Consider the following 16875-nt stretch of genomic DNA (forward strand, 5'->3'; position numbering starts at 1 on the left):
CCATCTCTGTGTATCTGTGTGTTTTGCCAGCTGAGATAGAGGCTTTGTGGGGAAGAGAGGTTGGGGTGAAGCCCAAAGATATATCGGGCCTAATTTCTTAGGTTTGGGGGCTTTGAACACCACTCTGAGGCTTCCTCTTAATTCTTCGCATCAGGAGTCTTTTTTTTTTTTTTTTTTTTTTAGGAGTCTTGAAAATGGGAACAAGCTCTTTTCTGGGGTAGTTTGACTGCAATAGGGCCCAGAGGTGGGATGTGGGGCCGGGGGTGTGTGCCTCTCTTTACTGGACACTGGGTTTTCTGCTGTGTGACTGATGGGGCTGGAGTGGGGCTCAGAGCCTGGAGAGAGCAGCTCTTGCTCATTGCTGCCCGCCCCCCCAGTCCAGGCTGTGGATGGGCCCAGGGGTATTGCATTCCTTGGTTCCACAGTCTGCAGCCGGAATGGGCTCTGTGGGCGGCACACAGGGCCCCATTTTGGAAGGCCCAAGCCCGTTTCAAGCTCTGTTACCATCCTTCTATGGAATGCACACTGGCAGATTAACAAGAGGCAGGCAGCCCCTCTGTGTACCCATGTGGAAAGAGCTCCAGGATATATTTTAAGAGCAAAAAATCAAGTTATAGAACAATATGTGAAGTATGACTCTGTTCATAAACAACAAATAATTCTTAAAATTATACACACACATGCAACCTTATTATTCAATTTTCCCCTCTATTGACTGGTTCTATCCATCCATTTATGGTTCTTTTAGGGTTAGCCGAGAGCCAGAGCAGCCATCCTTGATGTATTAATGTTTCCCACACATCACATTTTAACCCATTTCCCGGACGATGCAAGGCCTGTAGAACATTCTCATTCTCTTTACCCGCTCCCTGATTCATGTGCTGTTGGGCCATGTATTTTAATTTTCTCTCTGTATTTTGAACATTGGTCGTATTGTTTTATACAACCAAGATTCATGTGTACTTCTCTGTATTTCCCTTTCTGTCACCCCCTTTCCTTCCTGAATATCCAAGCTCCCATCTGGGACCACTTTCCTTCTGCCTGAAGCTTCCCCTTATATTTATTTTTGTATTTGAACCATTCAGATGGTTCAAAATTCAAAAGAAGAGAAGTGTTCTATAATCAATGTCTCTCTCTCCCACCCCTGCCTAACCCCAGCCCCAAACTATATATTTCCACGTGTCCACAGAACATTACTTGGCAGGATAACACACCACATCGAGAGGGGTAGCTTGTCTGTGGTCTGAAGCACCTGCCTTGATAATATATTCCCGTCTCCAGTGTGCAAGGAAAAGTCAGGGTCTGGGACCGGCAGCTGGGAGACCCGGTCTTTGCTGACCGACAGCCTCTCGCTGTGCCCGCCAACGCGCACAGCCTCGCGGCCTTGTCTAGGTCCTCTTTAGATCCTGGCCCCAGCCCTGTGGGCCAGGAGGGGCAAGGTTCCCATTCCCAGGACAGCTAACGACCATGGCTTCCAGGCACCAATTCATACTCATCAGCTCGTTCCCTCCTCGCAGCTATACCAGTACTGTCACCGTTTTACAGATGAGCAAACTGAGAACTTCACAAGGCAGAGGCAGGATTCAGGCTAAATTCAAACAGCCCAGCTTCAGAGCCCAAGCAGTTACTAACTCCATTTTACAGATGAGGAAACAGAGGCCCCAGAAGGGCGAGCCATGCGCTCTGCTTCACAGTCAGGAGCAGCAGAGCAAGAACTTGCATCTGTGACTTTTGGGGTCAATATCCATCCCCCTCCCCCTGAGACTAGTGGTTTTCATATGCGCATTACAATCACCCAGGGAGCTTTCAAAAATGCCCTGTGCAGTTCTCAGCCAGATCAATCAAATCCAAATCTCTGATCCTGATTTTACACTCTTAGCCCTCCTTCCAGGAGCTTCTGAAGTGCAGTCAGGGTTGAGAACCACTGTCTGGGCCCACACATGGGCAGAGCTTGGGATCTGACTGCTTGGATTTCATTTAATTCAGACCTTGCTCCCCGTGACCTTGGGCAACCTGCCTTTTCATTTCTGTGCTGCCTCAGTTTTTTCATCTGTCAGATTGGTTCACTTTTTCATGTGAGGATTGAATGAGATAATCCATGCAAAGTACTTGGAACAGTGTCTGGCACAAAATCTGTTTTAAATTAATGGTGTTATTACTATTATTCTCTGTGTAGCTTCGTAGAAAGCTTACCCTTCTCCCTTCAGGTTTTCCATCTGTGAAGACACCTCGAGGTGTGGACTGCCTGGTCTTAAAGGCGTCTTCCAGCTCCAATGTGCTCATATCAATGTTAGTTGGCTGGTCTCAAGCCTTTGCTGCCTCCCCCACTCTTTGAGAAGCCCAGCCCTGCCCATTTTGCCTGGAGGCTGCAGCAAGCACATGCCAGGAGAACCAGGGACCTGCTTCTGTGGGTTGAGTCCAGCCTCTGATCGTGGTGTTGATGCCGCTCACAGCCATGACATGCTGGGCTGTAGGAAGAGAAATTGCCCATGGTTGGGGGTGGTGGATGCAGCTCCAGCTGCCCCCAGAGAAATACAGAGGGGCCTGGATGGGGGCCCCCTCCAAGAGGCAGGGCAGGGGACCCTGGCAGAGCAGGGGACCCCATGCCCACTTCCTACTAGTGCCCAGGGCACATGGTGCCGGTCTTGCCACCAACTGCCATTCTGCACCAATGCATAATTCATGCCCCCATGTGCCAATCTGTGCCAGCTTTAATTAGCTCCTAACTTTTTGTCATTCATTTTGCTGTGAATACCTTATAAATAAATGATGGGAGAGGGGAGCAGGGAGCGGGGCAGAAATGTGAGGGGAGGAGCCTGGCTCCTTAGGCCTCGTGGGGGAGGGATAAGCTTCCATGGAGAGGCTAGGGAAGCCATGCCCTCAGGGCACACCCCCCCACCCCCTCCACCCCCGGGGACAGGCCCCGGCTATGCAGATGGGTGGCCCCAGCCCACCCCATTCGCCTTCCAGCCTTGCTCGTTCACAAGCAGCATCCAGCCGCCACAGCTGTGCCAGGCTCCGAGGGCCCACAAACTAAACTCAGGAGCACACATGCTTGGTTTATGGTGGCAGGCGCTGCCCCGGGAGAGGGGAGCGGGCGGGATGCAGATAGGAAGCGACAAAGGGGCTCTGCCACAGCTCAGGGCTGGGAACCGAGGGGGCGGGCAGGGAACGTGAAGTGGGAGAGGGAGGCTGTTATGGAGGGCGCCCAGAGGAGAGGCGTTTATGTCCGTTAAAAATAATAATCGGCCCTCACAGGGATGAGGCTTGTTTGTGAGTGTTGTTTTGTTTTCACGGTTTATAAAGCACTTGAGCGTGTGTTTTTCTCTTTCGTCCTGAATGGCAACCTTGGGAGGCCCTCGGGGAGGCTGGGGGCTCACTTACAACCGAGGAGGCTGAGGCTCAGAGAATTTGGCTAAGACCCATTATACCCCCTGCTTCACCTCCATTCTTGGGGAAGGAAGGAGGGGAGGAAAGCACCCCAGTCGGGGCTGGGGGACCCAGGGGGAAGCCAGTTCAGTCCCAGGTGGTTTAATACGCAGGACAGATTTAAAAGAGCAGACTTGGATTCCCTTGGCCCCTTTCCTCCCGTTCTTTCTCACGAAGAGTGCCAGAGGGCCACCGGAGTATTTGGCATTTTAAGGATATAGAGACAGTGAAGCAGAGGTGCCCGTTCCTCCAAGATGCCAGCCCAGGGCCACTGCGGGGCCATGCAGTCTCTTCCTCTCCATCCTTTAGCCCATCATACTCTTTAGTATCGTCAGGCATCATACGGGGCATCTTTGCCTCCAAGCCCAGCCCCCTCTGCCTCCAGCATCATTTGCTGAGTGACCGCCAGGCCCAGGTGTGCCAGACCAGGCCTTTCATGATCCAGCCCATGCCCCTCTCCTGAGACTCCTCTCTCACCCCTCCCAGCACAACTGGGCCCAGCCCTACTGCTCCACTACCTGAAGTCTCTAACCCATGTGATGCCCCCGTGACTTGGCACACACACAGCCCCTCTACCACAGACGCGCTTGCTGACCTTATCTGGCCAAGCACACTCATCTTACAAGGCTCTGCTTCAGGGGTCTCGCCTCTTGGAAGTCTTGCCCAGTTTTCTTGGTTAGGAAACTGTAACCTATTTGGAGCCCCTCTGTCACTGCTGCACCTGGTCCTGGCTTCGAATAGCATTGTCTTACGCCTCCCAGCTACTTATTTCTGTAGCTGTCATTCCAACTGGACTACAGCTTCTCTGAGGGCCAGAAGAGGTCATATGCTTCTCTGTGTTCTCAGCCCCCAGTCCAGAGCCTGGCACACTATGGACCTTCCAGGAATGCTTGCTAGATGAATGAACAAAGACATTGTCTCTGCCTTTGAGGATCCTAAAGTCAAATGTATCTCTGAGCTAAAGATGAACCCACTCAGAGATGTGGCCACTTCTGGAGAAACATGGACAAGGTCATTCTGATATAGGAAGAGCCAATATATCAATTCTTTCTTTTCCGTCTTTCCTTCCTCCCTTTCCCTCCCTCCCTTACTTCCCTCCCTCTTTCTTACTCTCGATTTCTTCCTTCCTTCCTTTTTTCCCTTTCTTTCCTTCTTTCTTAAATTTTGGAAAAGAAGGGATGGAGGTACCTTGGCAAATCTGACCCCATGTTGCTCTGTAATCCCTTACAACTGACAGGAGAATCTTCATATGGTCCGTACCTGGCAGGGTTCTCATAGTTGCTAGCAACAGAAATAGCCTCTGGCTAGCTGATGCAGAAAATGAGTTTGCTAGTTAGATAAGGGAGAGTTCTTATAGAACCAAACAGAGGCTGGAGGATAGGCCCAGAAAACAGAGAGGGACCGAATAAAGCAGGTCGCCAAGAACACAGCTGAGAATGAAGCCCAGGTCAGGCTTCAAGTGCTGTCAGGCAGGGTTTGGTACTTTCCATAACTTCTGAACTATTCTAAACTAGTTCTAAACTTTGTGATTCTCTTCAAGGTTCAAAGTTGAGAGGGGAGCTTCTGATTGGCTGGCCTGGGCCACGTGCTGTGCCCTGTGGCCAGGAGACGGTGGTAGAGGGCCTTCCCTTTCAGTTGTTAGAGCAGGGCCTGGTCCTTCCTCAGCAGGGAGCTCCGCCCAGGAGGAGGGAGGTCTGTATGATGCTGGGCCCTGGGCTGGCAGCATCTCCATGGTTCTTTACGGTTGTCAAAGTGCTCTTTCACTGCCCCAGGAGGAAGGCTGGGCGGGCATCATGGTCGTAATTGCAGAAGTGGAAACCAAAGCTCAGAGAGGCCAAGAGACTTGTCCAAAGTCACATTTTGGGGGAGTCACAGGTTTGGGGGAGAGGCAAAGGTTTCCTACGGAGAGGCAGATGGGGAGAACTCTGAGCTCTTGGTGGACAACCCTGAAATGGTTTGAGAGATGGAAACTCCAGTCAGGAAGAAAGGCTAGCATTCCAGGGAATAATCCCCTGGAGAGGAGAAGGCGCTGGCTCAGGGCATAGAGACTGAGTTCCCTTGACCAGCTCAGAGTCTCCTGCAGATGCTGCCATCTTGCATTTGGCTGCTTGGTGTGTGGATAGCTGGGCTGCTACTCGCCTACAGGGTCAGAAAGCTTCCACGGCTCCTGCGGGGAGAGTCCACATACATGGCCCCGGACCTTGCTCACACTCTTCCCTCCACCCGAGATGCCCCTGTGCTTTTGCTCCCTGTGGACTTCCTGTTCATCGTAGCAAAACTCAGCCCTAAGTCTCTTGGCCCAGACAGCTTTTCTGGACTCAACTTTCCTGAGAATCCATCACCCCACTCTCCTTGGACTACCTCTCCGCTTTGTGACACCTACCTTGTCAGCCTGTACCTGATTTATATATCTGTCCCCTCTTGGACTGGGAGTGCCTCAAAGACAGCCTGTTATTCATAGCTGTGTCCCCAGTGTGCAGTGTGGGCTTGCTCCTGGCAGATCCACTCCCGGCTCCTCTGCTTTGCTTCAAATCACAGCAGGACTGACCCCAAATCCCACTTGGGTCTGCAGCTTCTGGCTGGGGTCAGCCAAAGAGAGGTGCTGGGGGAGGCCAGAGCTGGGGGAGAGAAGCCAGGGTGTCTCTTCTTCATCCTTGACCTCAAGCAGTGTCTCTGGTAGAACTGTGTCTCTGGCTCCCACCTGCCAGCTCCACTGTGCTCCCATCTTGTGCTGTGTGCCCTGATCCTGGTGACTGCTTCCTCTCTTCGTCCCTCCAGCCTAGGGTGGGTAGCAGCTTTCTGCTGTTGCTGAACTGAGTCACCTCATCTTCCCCTATTTGAATTCTCAGCTCTTCCATCACTACATGACCACAGTTGCTTTGAATCCCCTATTACACACTCAAAGCAGTTCTGTGGGTGGGCTGCACTCAGACAGACACCCTAGGTCTAGCACGGTTCTTGGCACAGAGCGGGCACTTGACAAACGCTTGTGGAATAACAGTGGCTGCCCAAGAATTTCTATGAACAGAAGTATGATGCCCACATTGGAGGAGGTGAATTCAGCTGAATTCAGTGCTGTTTTGTTCACTTGTAAAATGACTGCAGAAAGCCTGGGGAGTCATAGTTTGAGAAGAGGTGGCAAAGCAGAAAGAAAGAAGGATTTAAGATTGGAGAAACTTTGAAGAGCACCTCTTCCAGTAGTTTCATTTTATGAATGAGGAACAGGAGTCTTAAGAGAAGTCATGTCTAGGTCAAAACCAGTTAGAGAGCTGTCTGAAATTTAGAAACCAGATCTCCCAACTCCTGGCTCCATCGCCATCTGAAACTGTGACTCCCTGAGACCTGTCAGACCACATCTCCAGCCCTGCCCTTTGTCCTCAGGCCCCAGACTCGTGTGTCCAGTGGCCTCCCTGACTCTGCACTCAGTCACTGCACTGGCCTCTCACACTCTACACACCCTGGCAGGGAGTGGGGGAGGGGGTGCGGCTCGCTTCTCTTCCCTCTTGATCCTCTTCCCTCGCTCCCTATTTCAGAGAATAGCACCCTGTCCATTGATTTCCACAAGCCAGTAACCTGGGGTCTCCATGACATTTCCCTCTCTACCCCCAGCATCACTCCATCTCCCAAGTCTGTAGATTTTTTACCTCCTGAGTATCCCTTCCCTCCATTTCTACATCACCACCCCAGGCCAGGACTCTGATACCTGGACAGCTGAGATAGCTTACAGAGATGTGAGCTCTGGGGTGGGGGGTGGGGGGGGGATTTGTGTGCATACATTTCTGTGTGTGTTTTATCCACTGATGTATCCCAGTGTCAAGATTCCCAGGGGTTAGCAACTTTTTTGTAAAGGGCCAGATAGTAAATATCTTATGCTTTGTGGACTGAAGAATCTCTGTTGCAACTCCTTAACTCTGCAGTTTTACTATGAAAGGAGTCATAACCCGATGGGCATGTCTACGTTCTGCTAAAACTCTCTGTACAAAAATGGGGGGCAAGATGGATTTAGTCTGAAATGTGCGGTTTGTTCCTGGTTGAGAACTTCCTGGCACACAGTAGATGGTAAGTAAATATTTCTAACTGAAGAAAGATGCTCTTATCATCTATCACCTCCCAATCAATTCCCTGTTTTTCCTATTTTCATGACACTCCCACCCCTCAACCTCCACCCCAACCATCTGCTTCAAAGCCTGCACTCCTAGGATAGAGATCAAACCCTGATTAAGCCAACATGCTCTGTGCGTCCGGGCCCTGCTCCCACTGTGGCTTTACACTCACTGACCTCCTCACCCTTTGCAGCGCCCCAGCCCTTCTAGACTTCCTTCCCTTCCTTATGTATACCAGTTCCTTCCCACCATGAGGCCTTTGCACATACTGTTTCTTCTGCCTAAAACCCACTCTCTCTCTCCCCATCGTACAGCCCTCAGATCTCAGCTCAGTGTTATCTCCTCCAAGAAGTCTTCCCTGGTCCCCTAGGCCAGGTACCATTAAAATATTCCTCTTCCTAGCACCAATTCTGACTGTAATTTTACCTGATTTTGTGTTTCATTGACTGTTTTTCCCGTTAGAGAAGCTCTGCAAGGTACAAGGACCAAGCCTATTTCTTCCTCTGTCACATCTCCAAAACCTATTTCAGTTAGCTAGCGTATATTAGCAATAATGAGTAAATGGTAAAGAACAGGAGCTTTGGAAGCAGGTAGATTCTAGGTTCAGTACCTGACTCCACCACATGGGTAACTCATGCACCTCCCTGCTACTGCTAAGTCACTTCAGTCGTGTCCGATTCTGTGCGACCCCATAGACGGCAGCCCACCAGGCTCTGCCATCCCTGGGATTCTCCAGGCAAGAACACTGGAGTGGGTTGCCATTTCCTTCTCCAATGCATGAAAGTGAAAAGTGAAAGTGAAGTCGCTCAGCCGTGTCCGACTCTTGGAGACCCCATGGACTGCAGCCTACCAGGTTTCTCCATCCATGGGATTTTCCAGGCAAGAGTACTCGAGTGGGGTGCCATTGCCTTCTCCACATGCACTTCCCTAAAGCCCGTTTTATTCATGTAGCCACGCTAATGACACACCTACCAGAAAAGCTGTGTTGCGATTAGAATGAAGTCAGGCCAAAAGTCTCAGCCCAGTGCCTGACTCCAGGCAGCTATTGTCAATATGCTGATACAGGTCCAGACATCCAGTCATATGATAAATGGTTAAAAGAATTCAGAATGTTTAGCCCTGGGAGGTAAAGATCAAGGTCAGGGAATGACCATCTTCAAGGATGCCAGTATAGACTCTTCCTGTTTCCAGCTGTCTGGAAAAGTCATGAAGTCTCCAACCTTATACATGTGCAAAAAGAAATTTGTAGACCCTTATTCAGGTGTGCACCCTGCATGGGTGAGGGTCCTCAGGTGACAGCGCAGGTTTCTTCTAATTCGGGGCCCTCATTTGTAAGCACCTGGGGATATTGTCAGCTTTGATTGATGGAGAGGGCACAGATGGGAGATTATGAGTGGAGTAGGCGAAGCCAGCTGGTTGAGCCAACACAGCTAAGTGGTCCCAGTGACTGGAGGGACAGCCCCGTTCGGGCTCAGAGCGACTTTGGGAGCAGAGAGGGGGCGCTTAAAGCCAACAGATGGCGCAGGCTTACCTAGACCTGGGCACCCGCTCGTTCTGGCTTCCCGGGAGTGTTTCCCCGTTCCGCCCGAGGCCAGCCTGGCCCCCACCCCTCTGCGGGACAGTGGGCGGCCCTGCGGAGCACGGCTCCCGCATGCACCTGGGGCCGCTTTCTCTGGCTTCCTCCTTGCCCCTTTGGGGGATTCGTCGAGTTGCCACAGCAGCCGGTGCCATGACATCGGCAGAGGGCAGTTTCGCCAGCACTGAAATATTCATGCCCTAAGCGCCTGGCCCCGGCTTCGCGCTGCTCCCGGGGGTCCGAGCGGGGTCAGGGGTAGGGGGCTCAGGGATCCTGGCGCCCACCGTGGTGGGAGGGTGGGCAGTGGGGCGCGGCGAGGCGGGCAGGGGCTGGGCGAGGCGGGAGGTGAGGGAGGGAGCGTCAGGAGGCGGGGTCTGGGTGGCGGGGGCCGAGCAGGGCGGAGGAAGCGAGGGAAAGTTGATCGCGGACTTGAGCCGCGGCGGCGGCTCCAGAAAGAGGGGCGCGGGCTGCGAGCGCGATGCTTGGTGAGAAGACGCGTCCGACGGCTGCTGGGCGCTGATCCCGGCGGGGCGGGGCGGTCCGGCCCCGGGCATGGGGCGCCGAGGTGCCGGGCTTCGGGACGATTGGGGCGCGCCTCGTCTGAGCCCGCGGCGCGCCTGAAGTTGCGGCCGGCAAGCGGCCAACAGCGAGCGGACGGCCGAAGGGGACCCAGGAGCGGCCAGCGCGCCGCGGATGAGCCTTCGCACCGGCGGCGAGACGCGGCGGTGGTCAGCACTCGAGCAGGCGGCCTTCCGGGGCCGATCCAGCGGAGAGCAGAGCCCAAGGCGCGGCGCCGCTCCGCACATGCACACGGTACCAAGAGCCACGCACCGCCCCTTCCTTCCCCGCTTCCCTCGCCTTCTCCGAGCCGTTCACCCGCCACGCGGTGGGAAAGTTGGAGCTGTGGGGTCGCGACCGTAGCCGCCGAACCACTTGTTCTCGGCACGGCCATCGCCCTCGGCTGGCGCCCGGGGCCTCCTTCCATCCCCGGCTCCCAGCCTGCATCCTGGGTCCCACTCCCAGCCCGCGGCTGGACGCGCGGCAACTTTGATTCCTGGCAACTCGAATTCCCTCCGCGTTGGCCTTGGGAGGAAAGGCACTCCACTTCCCACCTCGCTTCCTGGACCCGGGAACGTTCGTGCGCTTTGCTTTCTGAGCCTGAGAGAGGGTTTGGGTCTGGGGTGGGGAGAATTTCGAGGGCAAAGAGGGCGTTGGGGTCCGATCTCGTCTCCTTCTGCGCTCTGGATCCCCCTTTGGACAGTGGAGATGGGGTGGGGCACAACCCCACCGGGTGGTTGGTGTCGGCACTGGAGGGACCTAAAGTCACGTAGCTCTCCCCTCCCCTCATCACATCTCTGTGCCCATCAGAGACCCCAAAAGACCCCTGCATCCTCCGGGCTCTGGGCCGGCTATGGGAAGACGCACCCCTCGAGGAGCAGGGAGCCTGTGCGGCTCGCGCTTTGCCTTCCCCGGCCACCGGCAGTGCTGGTTGTCCCCAGGGGCTTGCACTCAGGAACGCAGCCCCTGTCTCCCCTGCAGGTCAGCCCGGGACGCCTGCAGAACCTGTGCGTGCCAAGGTGGTGGCGGCACCAGCCGGAGGGCACTCAGTGCCTTGCTTTCCCGCGGAGCCAGCACCTAGAGCCGCTACCTCCGTGCCTCCGGCCGAGATCCTGTGCCCTTGCCGCCGGCCACCGCCCCCTGCGACCCCAACCCGCAGCCCTTGTGCAGTCAGCAGTCCACTAGGGACAAATTAGCCTTTCCTGGGTAGTAGCACGCCCCACCCTCCCCAGTAATTCAGAGAGCAGCGCCTGCCTCTTTTTTCATACCTTGCCTTCATACCAGAGAAAGCATTGACCCTTACCTTTCAGCCGCTTAGCAAGTACCCCCGCCCCAATTTGGATTGGATTTTAAAATAAGCTGGAGAGGCACGGGGCGGGGGGGGGGGGGGGGGGGCGGGGGGGCGGGTAGTGGGGGTGGGGGTGGGGTGTGTGGGTGTGGGTGTGGGTGTGTGTGTGTTGGGTGGAGTCAGAGAGTTGCCCAGGGGACAATTAAGCTACCCAGGGTTGGGTGGGCTGGAAAAGCCTGGCTGGGGGCCAGGAAGAGAGGTGCTGATGAGTCAGCCCATTTATGGGGGAGACCAGGATTGGAGTTAATGTTTGGTTCATGGTGCGGGATAAGTGCACTGTGGTCAGCACCTGTGAGGGTGGTCAGCACCTATGAGTCTGGGTTAACAGATGTCACTGCGGTGGAGGGGCTTGGAGGAGGCCCCTTAACTGGGGGAACTGGGATGCTTGGTGCTGTGGGAAGAGTGGAGAGTGGGATGCAGAGTGGCTGAACGGCAGAGAGGGAGAGTACCCTGTGGGCTGGAAAGGTGACACTACAGAAGTGACAGGTGTGAACCAGGTGGCTCTGCTCTGGGTGGTGGAGAGCTTCGAGAGTGTGTGAGAGGCCCAGAGCTGACTGACATCCTGGCCTTCTCTGGGCTGAGCCGCAATATACATGTCTGTCTCCACCTTCCTGACCCCTCAAAAAGCTGGGCTTCTCACATCTGCTTACCAAAGAAGTTAATTTGAGGGTTATGATGGTGGATGGTCCTGGATGCCTCCCAGATATTTCTTCTGCCCAACAAGCAACCTTACCTGCAAACTCACCATTTGAGGTTCGTTTCTTTGAGCTTAATATTTTGAAGGGCGCCTTTCTGAAGCCCTAATTTAAAATGGACATACTTCTGGGAGGTGAAGGTCTAGTAGAGCCTTGCTACTCTGAGTGTGGCCTGTGGACCTGCAGCATCAGCATCACCTAGGAACTTGTTAGAAAGCAGACTCTTGCACCCCACCCCTGACCTCTTGAATCAGAATCTGTATTTGACAAGATCCTTGAGAGGTTTGTTTTATCAGTAAAGTTTGAGAAGCCCTGCTCCACAGTACCTTCTCAGGAATGAGCATTTCACAGCCCTTGGTGAAAGAGTGTCAAAAAGGTCACTGGATAAGAATGTAGGTTTGAGAATGAGATTGAGACTGGAACTTCTTTTCCTGGACATTTATGGTAGGGTTGGATTAATTGTCGACGGCTGGCTCCTTGAGGGTATTCCCTGCTAGTGCCAGGAGGGTAACTGTGTTTTGGGCATCTTAATACAGATTCAAGTAGCAGTTCAGTTTTCTGTGTAATGAAAACACTGCCATGTGTGCTGCATATGGGCCAGTCGGAAGTGGGCGGAAGGGGCAGGGTTTTTGGAAGCTGGATAAACTGCTCTGCCTCTAGGAGGCCTCGGGTTGGGTAGATGCTGTCCCTTAAGGAGAAAGAATTAAGGAACTGTCCTCCACTTCATCTGTCCCTCCCAAATGAATGGAATGACCCATCAATCACACCTCTCCACGGTCTTCAGGATTTATGCAGAGGGAGCTGCAGAAATGCTAATTTGGGGCAGTCAGCAGAGGAGAGGATACCAGCCAAGCTCCACTCTTAATTACCCCTGCCACCACCCCAGGCTGGACACCCCATTTCTGCCACCCGGTGCCCTTGGAGGCCCCTAGGCCCAAGAAACAGGATGATGCCAAGACATGGTGCAAGTCACCACTCATGGTCCTCTGGAGGAATAATGGTGACCCTGACACCGACAAGGCTGGCCTGAGACTGGGGATCTGAGGACTTCAGAGCCTTGGTGGGGCTAGCGGTATCACAGGCGAAAGATTATGGCATGACTTGTGCACCCTAGACCTACTAAAAGACGACTGTCCTTCCTCTGTGCTGGCCTTTTTGCCAGGAGGCAGAGTGGCCGGGGGGAGCTGTGGGAGAACGTGGGTTGGCATGGTCATGGAATTAACAGACAGTGACATTCAAGTGAAAGATACCTTCATCCGTGAGTTCAAAAACAACGTGGTCAATAGAAGTCTTACTGTTTCCTAGAACCCTCAGGTTTTAAACAAAATTCATTGTTTTAAAACGTGATGGTGATTTTTTTTTAGCAAATTAATTTAACTGCCTTTGTTCATTTTTTAGAAAATTATTTTTGAGCCTTGATTTGCGTTTTTCTTGGCCCCAGGTAGTCCTATTTGTCCATTTAATTGGTGTGCAAAGTTATTTGTGAGTTGGACCCTGCCGGATGGGTTATTTCAGAATGGGGTTATTCTGCCTCCAGTGGAAGAGAAGTGGGGAGGGGAACAGGCTCTTCTGGGCTCCAGCCCCCTGCACCAGTGTGGACAGTACCATGAGTCAGGTGGGTGGGAGGGGCAGTTAACTCCCTAGCTGTGTCTTCCTCACTCTAGGCCCTAACGTCGCACTTTGCCCTACTCTGCAGCGGTCCGGTGTCTCACTAGACCGTGAGCTCCTTCAGCATGAGCTGTATCTTATTCCTTCTTGTATCCGCAGGGACTGATGCTTAATCACTGTCCATTGACTCAGTGTCTATTACATTGGCATCTAGTATGCTTATAACCGGTTTTAACTATTCACATTGATTCCATTCAGACTAGGCAGCTAGCGCCCATCTTGCTGTATCCTGGGCTCTGGGCAAATGCCTTTGGAGTAGAGGCAGAAACTCATGTGCCTAGAGGGGCTGGGAATCTGACCAGAGAGTAAAGCAGCATCAAGTGTAAGACGATAGGGCGTGGTGGGGACTGTGGAGAATAGAAAAGCACAGGTCCCAAGTAAAAGGCACACCTGTAGGCAAAACCCACCTATATGACAGAGTCAGAATCATGGTTGCTCCAGGGTGTGATGACTACGGCTTAAGGGTTGCTTTTGGAGTGCTGGAAATTTCCATATCTTGATCTAACTATCTACAAGAGTGGTGAGTGATCATTTGTGCGGAAGAGTCAATTCAGAAGAATTAGAGCATTTATGGAGATAAATAGAAGCATATTTATTTTGGTTCAATATGAAAATAGCTTTATTGAATTCCATAAGGCAGAAAACGCATACTCTTACCAACACTATTGACTAGAAGGGTGTCAGTGAGAAACTTGGCATATTTAAGAAGTAGCCACATGGAGATAGCTTTCTAGTCTTTCATTGTGAAATGTAATCTGGTTCTGTCCCGGGGAGTGGTACGGGCTGCTGCTGCTGCTTCTTTCTGGCTGTGTATTTGGGCCTCAGAGATCATGCTCCTGGGGCTCTGTCTCCCTTCAACAGTGACAGTCTGAGAGGCTCCGTGTATTGTTGGGGGCTCGGGGCTATCAGACGTCTGTTCCCAGCCCCAGGGGCCTCAGGCAGTGACACCGAGAGTGACACAGCAGGCTCAGGCTTAGCGTTTGTAGTTTTGATCTTTCCTTTGCAGAGTCTAACAGCTCATGCAAGAGTTGGTTATTATTATGATCATAAACCTATTCCCTTTCTGATTTTTGTGAGGCTGCTTGGAGGCAGGTAGAGCTTCCATTCCTGAGCTAAGGCTAAGGCCTTGCCCAGGCCTTAGTTTTCTCAGTGGTTGAATGGGAATAATTTCCAATTATACTGCAAGCTTGCTGTCAGCATTAATAAGAAGGAAACTCTACAGAAAGCCTTTTGTGCAGGGCCTGGCACATGGTACACATGCAGAATGTGGTAGCTTTTTTACTATCCCTTTTCGATTCAGTCATGTGTTAGGCACATTGTATTCCAGCAAAGAGGTGAAACCTCCCCTTATTTTGAGAGTTGGACAATCTATAAGTTCTCAAATCGAGTTCTGCCTGAGGATGTATGCATGTGTGGTTGTGGTTTTTCATTTTGCATTAATTATTAGCAACATTAAAAAACTGCGTTTTTGTAATAAAGAGCTAGATTTCTGGCATATCTGGCTAGAACAGGAAACATTGGGTCTGTGTTTCCAATTGACAGTAATTGGTTGGGGCTGAGTTGCAGCCACCCCTTTTTATTTATTTGTATTTTTATTTAGAACATGCTTTGAGGGTTATATACATACAATAAAGTAAACAGATCTTAAATGAAAGTGATGGGTTTTTGCATATGTGTGCATGTGTGTAACCCCAGCTGGATCTGATGCATCCTTGGTGGCTTGACGAGGCTCCCTCAGGCCATCTCCTGTTCTTTTTGTGGGTGTGTGTGTGTGTGTGATACTCCTATTTTACGTAATAGCATATTATAATCAAATAATGTAACTACAGAGTTTTCTATAGCATTATTTTTAGAGACTGTTTAGTTTTTCATTATATTCATTGAAGTAACCACTATTATGATTTTGCCCTGGCTTTTGCTAGCACGTGAGTTTTACAGGTGCGCTTATAGCCTTCAGTTCTCCTCAGTCTCCACATTCCCTGTCACCTCACATCTGACCCTATTTATTTACACTATATCCTGGCCCCTTTAGCCATTTGAGTTTGTGACATCTATGCCAAGGGCTAGAAGAGTCCCTAGAAACTAGCTGGATGTACCATGTACCACGTTACAGGTGCAGAAACTGAGGCTCACAGTCAGGGAGTGGGCTGCTTCTAGACCCTCTCCTGGGGTGCGGTGGGCCTGGGCGGTGGCTAATCAAGGGCAGAGCCCAGCTACTTCCACCCCAGCATGAGGCCAGGCAGACCGTCGTCTCTTGGTCCCTGGCAGCCAGGGCCTGACCCTGCAATCACACTCACCCAGAGCCTCCCGCAAGCTGATCAACCTAGCAGGGAGGGAGTCCTTCCTGAAGATGTATCTTCCCCAGGACAGGCTGTTAGCAGTGCTGCCTCCCTCTTTAAAGGCCATGCTCCATTTGGAGAGGACCTGCAATGCCATTTCTGACAAGGGCCCTGTGTACCACCTTGATTGTGTCTGTTTCTGAAAGGAAGGCTGTAATTTGGGAGCCAGTGAAATCAAGGGAGGGAAATAGAGGAGAGCAAAAGAGAGAGAGAAAGGGAGGGAAGGGAGAGAAAACAGAAGGGGTGGCTGGGACTGTGTCTGGGTCTTCATTTGCAGTGCTGGTCCTGTCCCCAAGAAGTGCTGGCTTTTCCTGGCTTCCTTGGGGCTCGGTCAGGGTGGGCCGGGTCCCTCAAAGGGCTTCCCTTTAGCTCTGCCCCTCTTCTGTTCTTTGCTACAGAGATAAAAGACTTGTCATCCTGCCCCGGACTTACCCAGGGCTTCACTCTCCAGTCCTCTGCATCCCTTCTCTGGCTGTCGCCTGCCCGTGCCCTGGGAGGAGACTGATTTTGACCTTTTCTCCTGGGGCCAGAAGAGCTGCTATCTTCAGGGACAGGTGGTGACAGAACTCTAAGCCAAGTCTCTCTCTGTCCCTTCTACAGAGGCCCGAGGCTTTGTCTTAGGAGAGGCATGGGTAGATTGTCACAGGAAAACCAGCGTGTGTTGGACAGTGGGGCAGGAGGTCCTTCCTTTGTGTTTTAGGGTCCTACATCCACTGTTGGGGAGACCTTTCATTTAGCCATTCGGTTAACCAATACTGAGCATCACCTGTGTACCAGGCTTATCTAGTGACTGGGGATTTATGCTGAGCATCATCTACAGCAGTGCTATTCAATAGAAATACAATGCAAGCCACATACATGGTTTTAAATTTTCTGGTAGCTATTTTAAAGAATTGAAAGAAATAGATGAAATTATTTTTGATAATCTATTTTATTTAACCCATTGTATCCAAAATATTACCATTTAGCAATAATCGATATAACAAACTATTAATGAGATCTTTTACATTCTTTTTTTTTTTTAATTAAGACTTTGGAATTTTTTGTGTGTTTCGCATTTATAGCACTTCTCAGCTGGACTCAGCATTGGCCATGGTGGCTACTGTACTGAACTGGCGGAGATAGATAATAAATACACACTCAAGACAATTACAGATGG

General features: G+C 51.8%; 1 protein-coding gene across 4 annotated transcripts in view; it reads left to right on the forward strand.

Moving 5' to 3' along the window:
- Positions 1 to 9564: 9564 nt before the first annotated feature.
- The window catches only part of CDH23 (cadherin related 23), a 436585-nt gene continuing 429274 nt past the window's right edge, over positions 9565 to 16875 (forward strand). For all 4 annotated transcript variants that reach the window (XM_027530370.1, XM_027530367.1, XM_027530368.1 and 1 more), the window contains exon 1: positions 9565 to 9921. The gene's annotated coding sequence lies outside the window, so the exon portion shown is untranslated. The remainder of the gene's footprint in view (positions 9922 to 16875) is intronic.

Source organism: Bos indicus x Bos taurus, chromosome 28 (assembly GCF_003369695.1).
Source record: "Bos indicus x Bos taurus breed Angus x Brahman F1 hybrid chromosome 28, Bos_hybrid_MaternalHap_v2.0, whole genome shotgun sequence".
NCBI classification, from domain to species: domain Eukaryota; kingdom Metazoa; phylum Chordata; class Mammalia; order Artiodactyla; family Bovidae; genus Bos; species Bos indicus x Bos taurus.